Source organism: Pediculus humanus, genomic scaffold, assembly GCF_000006295.1.
Source record: "Pediculus humanus corporis 1103172107383 genomic scaffold, whole genome shotgun sequence".
NCBI classification, from domain to species: domain Eukaryota; kingdom Metazoa; phylum Arthropoda; class Insecta; order Psocodea; family Pediculidae; genus Pediculus; species Pediculus humanus.
The window spans coordinates 802,551-816,072 of NW_002987010.1; positions in this window are offsets into that span (position 1 = coordinate 802,551).

Below are 13,522 nucleotides of genomic sequence, written 5' to 3' on the forward strand. Positions count from 1 at the left end.
ATTTTTTTTGAAGCCCCTCCCCCCCAAAAAAAAATTAAAATATACAAGAGATTTGAAAACAAAAACTGCACCTTGTGGCGACCTTCTCCTCCTCCTCCTACTTCCTTGAAATTATTAACTGACACAATTTTTACGATTATTTATGTAGAGTTGCCATTTTTTTTTTTTTTTCTCCATCGGGCTTTTTTTTTCGAATTAATTTTCCTTTTCCATTTTCCTTTTCTAAAATTCTCTTTGTAATCACGTATTTACTCTTGTTTTACATTCGTTATTTATTACCTTGTTTTTTTTTTTAAATGTGATGAAATCGTTACGTTATCATTCGCGGTATCGACGAATCATAAAAATAATTTTAATAATAATTTTTATTTAATTTTTATATTATTCTTTATTTATAGTAAACGACGACAGGAATAAGTATAATCGCAACAGCCTCTTTGAAAAAAATTATTTTAAATAATTTGATGGGGGAAAAAAAAGAAAAAAATGCATACGTAATAGCAATTAAATTTTTTTTTTTTTTTTTTTTTTCCAGTTAATAATTAAATTTAATAATAACCTGTTGTTAGCTATGAATTCTTATTATTATTATTATTAATTTATCAATCAATCAATTAATGAAACTAAAATGGCGTTAAAAATAATTTTTAATAAGCGTTAAACTATTTTATCGTTATTTATTTATTTTTATTTTTTTTGCACATTTTAAACTTTAGTTTAATATTCCATAGTCCGACATTAAAATGTGTTTTTGAATTTTTCTTATTTTTTTATTTTATTTTTTTTTTTTTTATAAAAACAATACTCGAAACGTGAAAAATCGTAAAAAAATAATAATAATAATAAAAAAGCGAATGAAAAATTATGTAACGTGTTAGTTAATTCGCCTCCAGGAGTTAAACAAGGTTTATTAATTAATAATTTTTTATTTTATTTTTTTTTCGAGTTAATAATAAAACAACAGGTTGTTGCACATATAATATGCGCTTATGTATTTTTTTTTTTTTTTTTTTTTATAAATTTTATTATTAGCATATTTAATTTATTTTTTGACTTTGAAATTTTTTTTATAATTATTAATTATTTTTAAATAATTAATTAATAAATTCTCGATGAATTTAAATCGATTGAACGCTCTTATAAAATATTTATAAACTTGAAAACATTTTTTAAAAACAGTAAAAGAAAAATTAATTTTAATACAATCGAATTTCACTTTTTACAATTTTAATAATAATATTAATTTTAGAAAATAGGAAAGTGAACATAACAATAACAATAATAATAATAATAATAGTGTAAAAGTTTCACAAAGTCGAATAACAAAAAAAAAATTTTTTTTTTGTAAAACTTTTTTCACAGAGTAACAAATGAATCGTTCGTTCTCGAAACAATCGAAAGTTTAAAACAAAACAAAACAAAACAAAACAAAAAAAAAAAAAAACATAAAAAGGCATATATAATTTAATCACTCAGTTACTGTTTCATTGAATCATTTTTTTTTTCTTTTTTTTATTGTTAGAAAGATACGAATAAAATTTAAAACATAAAAAATAAATAAAAATAAAACAATGAAATTGATTATTATTATTATTATTACGTGTAAAAATGCCTGATGAATGTTTTTTTTTTTTTTTTTTTTTTTTTTTACATAACGTTTTATAAATATGTTTTTTTGTAAATATTATTATTTTTTTTTTTTTTTGGTGATGGGTAATTTTTAGTTTTTTATTTACACGTTGATTATCATTTTTTAAATGTTGTTGTAGTTGTTGTTGTTGTTGTCGTTGTAGTTGTTGTTGTTGTAGTTGTAGTTGTTGTTGTTGTTGTTGTGGTCGTAGTCGCGACTTGTTACCGTCGTTCATCCTGCCCCAAAGTTCAAAGTTTTATTTTTTATTTTTATTATTATTATTATTACTCGTTTTAATATTTCATTGAGAAATTTATAATGAATTAGAGGATTGGGGGGGAGGGGAGTTGTCAGTTTGTTTGTTCTGATGTGGTGGTTGCCTGTTAGTCTCAGCCTACCTTTATTCAACCTTCTGGTGTAAGCCTAGGTGTCAAATATACTACTACGTTGCCTACTTTTTTTTTTTTTTTAATACATTTTTTATTCATAACCTTTAAAACAAACAAAAAAAAAAAAAGCTTTGAAGGATAACAACAAACACGTTATAGGTCATGATTTGTTTTTGATTTTTTTTTTTTTTTTTTTACGAATATTTTATTTGAATTTTTTTTTATTTATTTATTCTATGACTTAAATTAGTTAAAGGAAATGACCCTTTGTTATTGTAGTAGGAATCGAAATTTTTTTTTTTTTTTTTAAATCGTATTTAATTCATTTAAATTGATTTCATTCATGCAATTTTAGAATGAAAATGTTGTTTGACTTGATTTACTTTTTTTTTGCTCTCGTTAACTAGACTATATGTAATTACGTACTAAATTTTTTTTTTTTTTTTTTCATTTTCATTATAAATTTTGTTTTCTTCTGCTTCATCTCCACACAAAATGGCTTTTTTTTCAATGAGAAAATTATTTTCATAAAAAGAGAGAGAAAAACTTTGTTTCATTGTCAACATCATTTACTCATTTAAAAAAAAAAAAAAAAAAAAAAATGGCGACGTATAATAATTTCTTTTTAAACTTTTGATTTTATTACTTTAATGTGGGGGGGAGGGGAAGGGGGATTTTATTTCATAATTAATAAAATTATTTTGTAAGTTTATTATAAAAGCTTTTAAGTGTAAATGTCAAAAATAATTGTTGTTGCTGCTGTTGTCGTTATTATTAAAATTGGGGAGACTCGAAAAATACGGGACGATTTTGTTACATTGATGGAATTTAAAAGATTTTTTCTCCCTACGATGGAATGGCTTTTTCAAAAAGCTTTTTTTTTTTTTTTTTTAATCGTTAAATAGAATGAAAGAGGATTTTATTTGATTGCAATGAACGGTAGCAAAGTTTTCTAAAAAGTTTTTTTTTTAAGATGGATTTTGTTTGTTAAAATCTGTTTTTAAAGTTTTCTCTCTCTCTCTCTCTCTCTCTCTTTTTGTGATTAACGTTTACAGTCAGTGTCGTGTGTTAATTTAACTCATTTTTTTTTTTTTTTTTAAATTTTGTATATCAGTCGTGCCAATCGTAAAAATTAAAATCACGTTTAAAAACAAAACGGATAAATTTGGATTAATTTGTTATCATATTTGTAATAGCAAATTAGTTTTTTTTTTTTGGGGGGGTTTTTAAATTGTGTGTGTGTGTGAGACGTCTGTGTGCGTGTGTGTCCGTGCGTGCTCGCGTGCGTGCGTGCGTGCGTGCTCTCGTACATCTATATTTACGCCAGAGCTATTAAATTAGTGGTGGGGAATTTAACAAAATATATATATAATATGTGTGCGTGCGTGGGCCCATTCAAGTTTTTTTTCCCGTTTTTTTTCGGTTTCACGCTCAAGGTTTAAGGATTAATCAGTTTACTTCGAGTCGTCTTTAATTTACGTTATTATAATAAAACTACGTTCTTTAGAGTATGAAATAACTAATAATAATAATTATTATTATCATTGTAGAAAATTATTAGGTGATTTTTTTGTTGTTGTTGTTGTTGTGAATGAGCGGAAATGTCGAAATAAATATGGCCGTTCGTATATCGAGGTAAGAGAGAGAAACCAAAACGTTTGTGATCGAAAAAAAAAATTAAATTAAATTAATCGATTCGGAAGTAGTATAAAAAAATTTTTTTTTTTTTTTTGGGGGGGGGAGGGGTTTGACGTCAACAATTTTCAATTTAATCGTGAAAAAAAAATTAATAAAGTTTGAATTGGTTTGAAGCGACAGGAGAAATTACGAAAAAAAAAGTTTTTTTAAAATGTTGAAAACGATTCGATTTACGATAATTTTCGATTTGAAAACTCGTGAAAGCCACACGGTTGCAAAATGAAAGTAAAATAATTAATGGGGGCGCGGGGGGGGGAAACCGGGTACGGGTTACGAAAGAATGAAAAATGACAATTTATAAAACGAGTAGAAAATTTTTTTTTTATTAATTATTAATCATGTTATTAAAATTAATGTCGTCCTGTAAATTGTACGTAAGAGGAAGCGTCGGGGTACCAAAAAAAAAAAAAAATTTACTAAAAGATCGAATGCGTTTTAACTCACACACACACACGCACGCATGCACACGCACACGCACAAAAAGTGTAATTAATGATTTAAGTCATGTCACACAAATTTAAAAAACAAAATTTCATTTTTTTTTTTTTTGTTTGTTCGTGCGTTCGGGATGACTGACTGACTGACTGAATGATTGACTGATTGTTTTGCATACGATTTAATGTAGTAGACAGAGATGACAGATGAATGAATGAATGAATGAATGACATTTGCAAAAAAAAAAAAAAACAAATGGCGTGCATCGCGAGTTTTTTTTTACAAAGATGAATGATTTTTATTAGAGGCGTATTACATAGTCGAATTTTAATTTTTTTGTTTAAACGATGCGATTATCGTTATTCATTCAATCGATAATAAAAGTAATAATAATAATAATAATAATAATTTATTCTCTATTTAGTCGGATTTCGTTTCGGTTAAGCGATTTTCATTAAAATAATTAACACCCTTTTTTTTTTAAATTTGTTCGACGCCATATTTAGGAAATTTGCTTTTTATAAATTTTTGCTAATAGTGATAAAATATTAATGAATAATATCGAAAATCAATATTTAAAATCCTTGAAGGATTGAAAGCTTATTAAATCATTGCCGTAAAATAAATAATCGTTCGATAGATCGATAAATCGATCGGTCGAAATCGTTTTATAGATAAAACGTAGGCGGATAAATTATAAGGTTTGTGGGTGAAAATTTAAATGAGAATTCTTATTTTATTTTTGAAGTTGGATTGTTCACTTTTATTTTTTCATCGCCATCATCATCATCATCATCATTATCATTATCATCATTATTATTATTACGGGAGCCGATTGAAACGTCACGAAGTTTGCGGTAATTAAAAGTTTTTAGTTAGTTAGTTAGTTATGCGGCGCGTAGGTTTTTTTTTTTTTTTTTTTTTTTTTGTCTTTTCATTGATTATAAGTCTCGATTCGGGAAAAGGTTGGCCGCACTGCTGCGCCTACCTATCATTAAATTTGAAAAAACTCGTCACCGGAGGAGGTCATTAATTGGTTTTACGTTTTAATAATTTTTTTTTTTTTTTTCTTCCTCCATTACCACCATTTTTAATTCGTAAGGATAATGGATAATGGAGTAAAATTGCATCAGGTTCGAGTTATGTCATAGGCGATTCGCACATTAAGAAGGTCAGTGACCTCTACGATGCAAACCTGTACGTCTTGGTGACTTTCGTCCTTAGTTTTGCACGACGATCGGATAACAAAAAAAAAATAGAAACGTTCTCAAGATAATTCGATTCGAATAACTCTTTGTCGTAACATTACACGCAACGTTTTTTTGAAATTGTTTTGGATAAAATAATAATAATAATAATGATGGTAATAATAGAAGAAGAATGGCGAGCAGACGACAAATTGCCACCGTCCCTGTCTTTTTCTATTTCTTTTCTTTTTTTTTTTTTTTGTTGAGAATTCGTTCGAAGAAGAAGAAGAATAAAAAAGTTTTCGATTTTTTTTTTTTTTTTGCATTATGTTGGTACTATGTCGTGCGATGCGATGCATGTAGCAAACGACGATTTGATTTGATTTGATTTGGGACATTAAATTTAGGTCGATTTTTCAATGACGCTTCGTATCAGGGGTTAAATTCCACCGTCGGTTTTCCGAAAAAATCGAATAATTTTTTTTTTTTTTTTTGAAAAGAAAGAAAAATGGACGAAATTAAATTTTAGAAACATCGAAAATTCAAGATGGTGGATTGCGTTGTGTGGTTCGTTTGGTTTCAAACCGGCGGCGCGGTCGGACGTTGACATTTTTTTTTTTTTTTTTTTTTTTTCGAACGAATTCTTTTATTGTTTAACGTTTAAAATGATAATCGATTTCGGTAAAACATCTAAAAGGTATTAATTCAATCGAACGACGACGACGACGACTGTGACTAGAACCACGTTGTTATAATTCGAACGCCGAAAAATGTCGGGTAAACGACATTTTTTTTTTTTTTTTCCTACGCTCGCTCATTATTTCACGTAGCAGACGATAAAAAGAATCGAAAAAGGAAAGAAAGAAAACAATTCCAGAATACAAATTAGAATTTTTTTTTTTTTTTTCGTTTTTTGTTTTCCTTCCGCAGCGGCGCATACACGTAAACGATTTTCTTTTAGTGAACCAAGTTTGTCACGTTTTTTTTTTTTTGTGCCTCGCGTGACGGCGCGAACGCCGATTTAAAAAAAAAAAAAATATCAATATGGAAAAGTAAATGATAATAATAATGATGAAATTGTTAAATTTTACTCCGTTCCCATCATCATCATCATCATCATCGTTCTCGTTATAGCATCCTCTCTTTCTCTCTCTCTCTCTCTCTCCGCTCATCTTTTTTTTTTTTATCTCTTTAACAACGTCTAAAATCCGTTTTTTTGTTATTATTATTATCATCATCATGATCATTCGCGCCATGATTGCGATTGCGCACTTTTCACGATCGTGTTCGGTGCGTACTTGGAAAAATAAAAACATTCTCTCTGGGCAATAAACATTTGAAAATTGAAACGCAATCATTCGCATTTTAGAGTTTTAAAAAAGTTTTTAAACAATTTTTTTAAAATTTTCCGTTTCGTTTCCGTTAATAAATGACTCGTCGCCATTTTGTCGAAAGGATTACTTCGGTGAGTGTAAAAAAAAAAAAAAATTTTTTTCGTACCCGAAAGCCGCCGCGGCTCGACTCGTTCGTACGTGAAAAACGTTGGAAAAAGAAAATTTTTTTGATAACTGAAAATCGAAAAGTCTAGAAAGTATTTAATTAATGTCAAGTCGAAATAATAATAATAATAATAATAATAATAATAATAATAATAATTTTTAAAAGTTAAATTTAATTGTCGTGTAATTAAAATAATTAATAATAAACGCTTAATTACTTTCACGAAAGTTTTTTTTTCTTCGTTTGTTTGTTTGTTTGGGACGATAAGTATTGTAAAAAAATGATTCGATATTCGTTAATTATTTATTTTTGTTGTTGTTATTATTATTATTATCATCATCATTATTATTATTTGCGCACAACTTTGAGAGTTGTTTAACTGGAAAAAATGGTACAAGATAAATGAATAAATAAATAATTGACTGGAAAATTTTTAATTTTTTTTTTTTTTCTGAAAAAGCTGGAAAATTTTCGTTTGAGAGAATTTTGTCGTGGTAATAAAATTATTACCGTGCGATTAGATTGAGTTTTTTTTTTTTTTTAAATAAATATATACGTTTATTTAACGGTCGTGGGATGTAAGTGGTTGCTTTAAAAAAAAAAAAAAAAAAAAAAACGTGGAGTTAGATGGATTCGAAAATGAAAAAAAAAAAAAAAAATTGAATTTTGACGTTAATTGAAAATGTCAAGAACGGATCATTATGTGATGGCGGAAAATTTCTTAAAGAGATTTTTTCGATTTTCACGGTCGATTTTTTTTTTTTTTTTAATTTTGATTTTCGAGGTTTCGCTTTCAAGGTTCGTACCTTTTTCAAGGGTAGTTAAAAAAGAATGAACGGTTTACGATTAAACGCGAACGTGAACGTAGAAAAGGGTAGAGAGAGAGAGAGAGGGAAAAAGGATGAAATTGTACGTTTTGTGAATACGTTCGAAGGTATCGATTGGATTCGATTCGATTCCATTCGATTACCAATTAAATAATTTTTTTAACCGTGAAATTAGAAACCGTTTTGCGGGTTAGTGTAGATGATGATGATGATGATGATGATAATATTTCCCGTCGGGTTTTTCCTTTATTATTATTATTATTTTTTTTTTTTTCGTGATAATTATTATTATCGATGGTGATTCTAACGATTCGGTGTTTGAAAAAAAAAAAAAAGTAGACTTGAAAAGTTTTTTTTTTTTTTTTCCGTTTTGTTTAGAACCACGATAAAAAAAAAGAAAGAGAGAGAGAGAAAACGTTTCTCGTCTTTTTTTTTTTATAGTCTTTTATCGACGAGGGTTGATTTGTGAGGGTTGTTTGTTCGTTTTTTTTTTTTTTTCCTTCAAACCCGTGGCACCACAAGTCTCTCGTCCGTCATCCGTTTAAATAAATTAAAAAAATAATAATAATAATAATAATTTGGTTATGTACGGAAGGGAAAACCGGAAACGCATCGTTCCGTTTTTTCTAATGCATTTTCATTTCCCACATGACTACGTATTATTTATTTATTTATTTATTTTTTTTTTTCGTATTAATTTTTAACTTTAACGTTTTTTCGCTTCGTTAATTGGAAAGATGTTTTTTTTTTTGAGGGGTGAGGGAAGGGAGGGAGGGGTGGAAGCGAGAAACCAAAGTAATCGGAACGGATTAAGGGGGGGGGGAAATAAAATTAAAAATAAAAATAAAAAAATTTTTTTTTTTTTTTTTAATAAATTTGGCCGACGTTTGACCGGAAGAAATATTCAATGTCAAATATTCGTTTCTAATTTTGTATATAAGATCGTTCCAATTGTTACGTGAATTTAAAAAGAAAAAAATTCTGTCGTGTCACCGATCCCGTGTCGCGATGCTAATGCCACGTTTTTTGTTTTTTTTTTTTTTTTTAAGCTAAGGGCGGACGTTTAATTTAAATTTTTTTTTTTTAAATTGTTGCTGTTGTTTTTGTTATTATTTATTTTTCTTTAAATACGAAAGCAAACGCCTGTCATTATCGTTTCCTTTTTGTTACGTAAAAAGTAATAATAATAATAATAATAATAATAATAATAATAATAATAATAATAATAATAATAATAATAATAATAATAATGAGGAAAATTTAAAACAATTGAAAGGAAAGGAAATTAGTTTTTTTTTGAAAAAAAAAGAAACATTTATAAAATAATAATAATTATTTTATTTAAATTTTTTTTTTTTTTTCAACATCGACACAATTATTAAAAATTTTCGTCATCGTAAAAAAAAAAAAAATGGCGTAATAAAATTTTACAAAAAAAAAAAAGAAAAGAAAAGAAAAACTTGTTTGTTTGCAGCTGTAAATGCAATCGAATTAAAAAACAAGTAAAAAAAACCTGAAAAAATTCAGGTTTGACTTCTGTTAAGTTTCATCTTCGGCCTCGGGACACTTGTAACAAAGTGACTGACTTGTAACGAAAAAAATTACTCGTCATCGTTTCCACTCCCACCCCTTTCCTCTTCTTCCCCCTTCCTTCCCGGTTGAAGAAAATTTTATGAAAGCTTTAGATCCCCTAAATCGTGAGAAATTAATTCGATGAGGAAACAACAACTTCTGTCGTCGTCATCGTCGTCGTCATTAAATGTTTATCTTCCTTTTTGGTCTTTTTATTGTCTCCCCTCTCCCTTCCCATCCCTTTTCCCTTCAGAATCTGGATAAATGATTCTAGAAGAAACCAGACAGGAAGAAGAAGAAGATTGGGTTAATGATCGAAAGAAAAAGGGATTGACGTATACGCGTGCGTTCGTTTTACAACTTTCGTATGGACGTTCGCAAAGTGAAAGAAAAGAAAAATTCCGAGACAGACGTCAGAGACACTTTTGTTGTAGTTCATAGCCGGTAGTTTTGTAGTAAAAAAAAATGTAAAGAGAAGAAAAAGAAAAAGAAAGAGAAGAAGAAGAAGAAGAAAAAGGAGAGAGAAAAAAATAAATAAATAAACGTAAAAACGTTCGTTCGACCAATATTTTTTTTTTATTTTTGGAATGTAATGAAATGAAATGAAGGAAGGAAGAAAGGGAATTTTTTTTTTTTTTTCGTGGGTCATGCAACAGCAGTCAAATACGAACTTTCGAACGCCACGAACGTGGAACGAGTGTGAGAGACGAGTGAATAAGACCATGTGTTCGATATTGAAGGAATTTATTTGCGTTCGATTATTCCGGTAAAAAAAATTGGATCCCTTAATTAATTAATTAAAGTCGTAAAAAAATTTATACAAAAGAGAAATTAATTAAACACGATGACGATAGTAAACGATAATAATGATAAATGAAATGAAAGGAAAGAAAGGGGAAAAAAAAAAAAAAATTCGAATACTTTTTATATACCTGGTACCTGTGAAAATAATAATAATAATGTTGAAACTTTTTCTTTTTATATGCAATTTAACGATTTAAGTGAACCGTTAAGTTTTTTTCTTTTTTTTTTTTTCTCAATGTGGCACGACTGTTTTTTTTTTTTTTTTTCGTTTTTTTTTTTTTTTTGATTTCTTTCGAGATTGTTAATAATTTTTTTGTTATGAAAATCGATCGTATTCGGAAATTTCGGAAGGTGAGAGTGTTTGTTGCCGTGTGTGCGTGCGTGTGCGTGAATGCGTGTGTATGTGCGTAGGGAAAGAGAAGGTAAACAACGCATTTTTTTGTTTTACGGTTCGATGGGAAAGAGGAGAAAATTAAAGATGTTTTTTGAAGGGAAGGAAAACGGGGGCAACGTTTTTTTTTCTTCTACGTCTACCTCTACCTCTCTCTCTCACTCTTTCTCTTTCTTTCTCTCTTTCTCTCTTTTTACGAAAAGGTCACAAATGGCTCGAATAAATATTACAAGGTGGTTAATAGATGGTAGATAACTAAAAAAAAAAAAAAAAAAAATCGATAAATCACTTCATCGATTATTATTATTCTTTATTTCTTTTTCTTCTCTTTCTTTCTTCTTTTCTCTTCTTTTTTGTCTTCTTTTTGACATTTAAAACGTTACCGTTTGTTTGTTAAAAAAATTTATTTATTTACTTGTTTGAGTTTTTCGTAAAAAAATGAAAATCAGGGAGTACCATGACGATGACGACGACGACGATGACGTAAACGACTGGAAGTTTAGGCGCCGGATAAAAAAGTAAAAAAAATTTTTAATTTAGTTATACCGGGGGGAGGAGGGAGGGGAGAAAAAAAGGAAGTTAAATTTTTTAGTTGTTTATTATTATTATTATTATTATTATTAATATTAATTAAAATGCTAAAATTCATTTAAATATCATTTTTCTTTCCCCATGAAAAATTAGTTTTTCGTGATTCGATGGGGGGATGGAAAATTCGAAACATTTCTAGAATCATTATTCATCATCATTTCATTTTTTATTTTTTTCGTACCTCGTCGGCCATTGAAAAAATCTCTACAAAAGTAATAATGATAATTATTAATTATCTGAATTAATTTTTTGTTAAATTTCTGGTTTGCGCGTAATAAATGAGTTCGATGACCTTATGAAAGTCACCGAATGGATCATTTTCCATTTTCACCTTTTGCTGAAATTAATAATTTTTTTTTTTTTTTGGTCGAACCGTAAATATAATGAATTAAATGGATTTGCCATAATGATTTTTGACACGGATCAGAAACATTAAATTTTCGTTTGTTAATTTACCGTTTCCCCCCCTCCCACTCTCTCTCTCTCTCTCTCGATTTTTTTTCCATTTACGTCGTTGAGGATTAGGATTTAGGAGAAAGAGGAAGAGAAGGAGGGAATGATAAATGAAAAATTAAATGAACGTGGTGGTTCTTTAAAAAAAAAAAACCGTGAGAAAAAGGAAATGCTGCCGTTTCCGTTTTGACTGACTCTACAGGTAGATAGAGCGTAAAATTTTAAATTTTCAAATTCAGGTTCACTTTTTCGTCTCGTTTTTTTTTTACGCGGCGGTAAAACACCGGAATGCCGGAAGCCGTGAAAGTTGCCGGAAAAAAAAAAAAAATTAGAATCGTTTCAAAGGGTAATTCGAAAAAACAATGATAATCAAATTTGTGAAAGTTGATTTTGTTTAAAAAAAAAAATAATAATAATAATAATAATAATAATAAATTGTTGGTATTGTCTTTGTTTTTTTTTTTTGTACAATTTCACGATTCATTAAGTTTTCGATAATGTCTTATTTGGGGAGAAACAAAAAAAAAAAAATTACGAAAAGGTTAATTAACGTTCAGAAACGAAAAATTTAGAATAAAAATTCCCCCCTGTTTGTTTGTTTGTTTGTTTTTTTTCTGTCGATTCTCTTCGTCGCGTTGTTTACATTTACGAGAAAAAAAGGAACATACGCGTTACGTCATAACTTTAGCGTCAGGTGTGACGCACACAATATTACACGTTTTCGTTTTTCCCGTTCCAAAATTCATTTTTTTTTTTTTTTAAATAAATTAATGTAATTAATCAATATTTGAACTTTTGGCTTCGGTTAAAAGGAAATTTGGCATTTGATGATGATGATATTAATAATAATAATAATAAAAATAATTTAAATTATTTTTATTAATAATAAATTAAAAGGGAATGGAAGAAAAAATGGACAATTCGGTGAATTAATTTAAAACGACACCTGCACATCAATTTATTTATTTCTCGAATTATAATCGAAAAAATGTCGATGATATAAATAATAATAATAATGGAAAAGTGGGGTCAAAGGTTATTTTGTTTTTTTTTAAAAGAAACGAACCATAAAAAAAATACATTAAGAAAACAAACAAACAAACGAACGAACAGACGAAATAACGACGGTGACGATTGTGTTCGATCATTACTTTCGATTTTTTTTTTTATCTAAAGTCGATGGGGGAGGGGAGGGGAGAGATGAAGGAATGAGAGAGTGAATACGTAAGCAGAAGACAGATAGAAAGAAAAAAGAAGAATATAATTATTATTATTATTTTTTACATTTTTCGTTTTTAAACGTGTAACGAAAGTGGGAGAAAAAAAAAAAGAAATTTCATTTTTCAGTGTTGCCAACCGTTTACCGTATACAAGCTATTCGTCTAGATTTTAAATTTTTTAAATTCTCGCGAGGTTAAAGGTCAGAGAACACGGGGACATGACGGAATCTATAAATTAGCCGAATTAAAGTTTTATTATAAATATAATTCATCATCTTGTCCGTTTTGTCCTTTTTTTAAATACTCCTCCTCCTCCTTTTCCTCCCTCTACTTTTCCATTTTTCTCTTCTTTTCCCCTTTTCACGTTCTCATTAATTATAGGAGAAAGAGACAGAGAGAGAGAGAGAGAGAGAGAGAGAGAAATCGAGCTAATAAGTTAATTAAATAAGTCACATAAGTTTTAAATGCCAAAAAAAAAAAAAAATTTTTTTAAATAATAAAACGTGGAGAATCTTCGAGTTCAAAATTAATGACAACAAAATAAAATTATTTTCGTTTTCGAAAAAAAGAATCGTTTTATTTTTATCATTTTATCTATTGCGATTTAAGGTCACATGACCATGATATTAATAATAATTTATTTCATTTCCGGTTGTTGCTGCTGCTGTAGTCGGAGTAAGGCGGAAGGAAGAAGGAAAATTTTTTTTTTTTTTTTTTTTTATTGCTAAATTTTATTTTATTTTTTTCGAACGTTTATTGAACTTATAAACTTTCTATTAAGTTTTTGTAGATTAGCAAAAAGCGTTCCAGATTATGAAAGTTGAG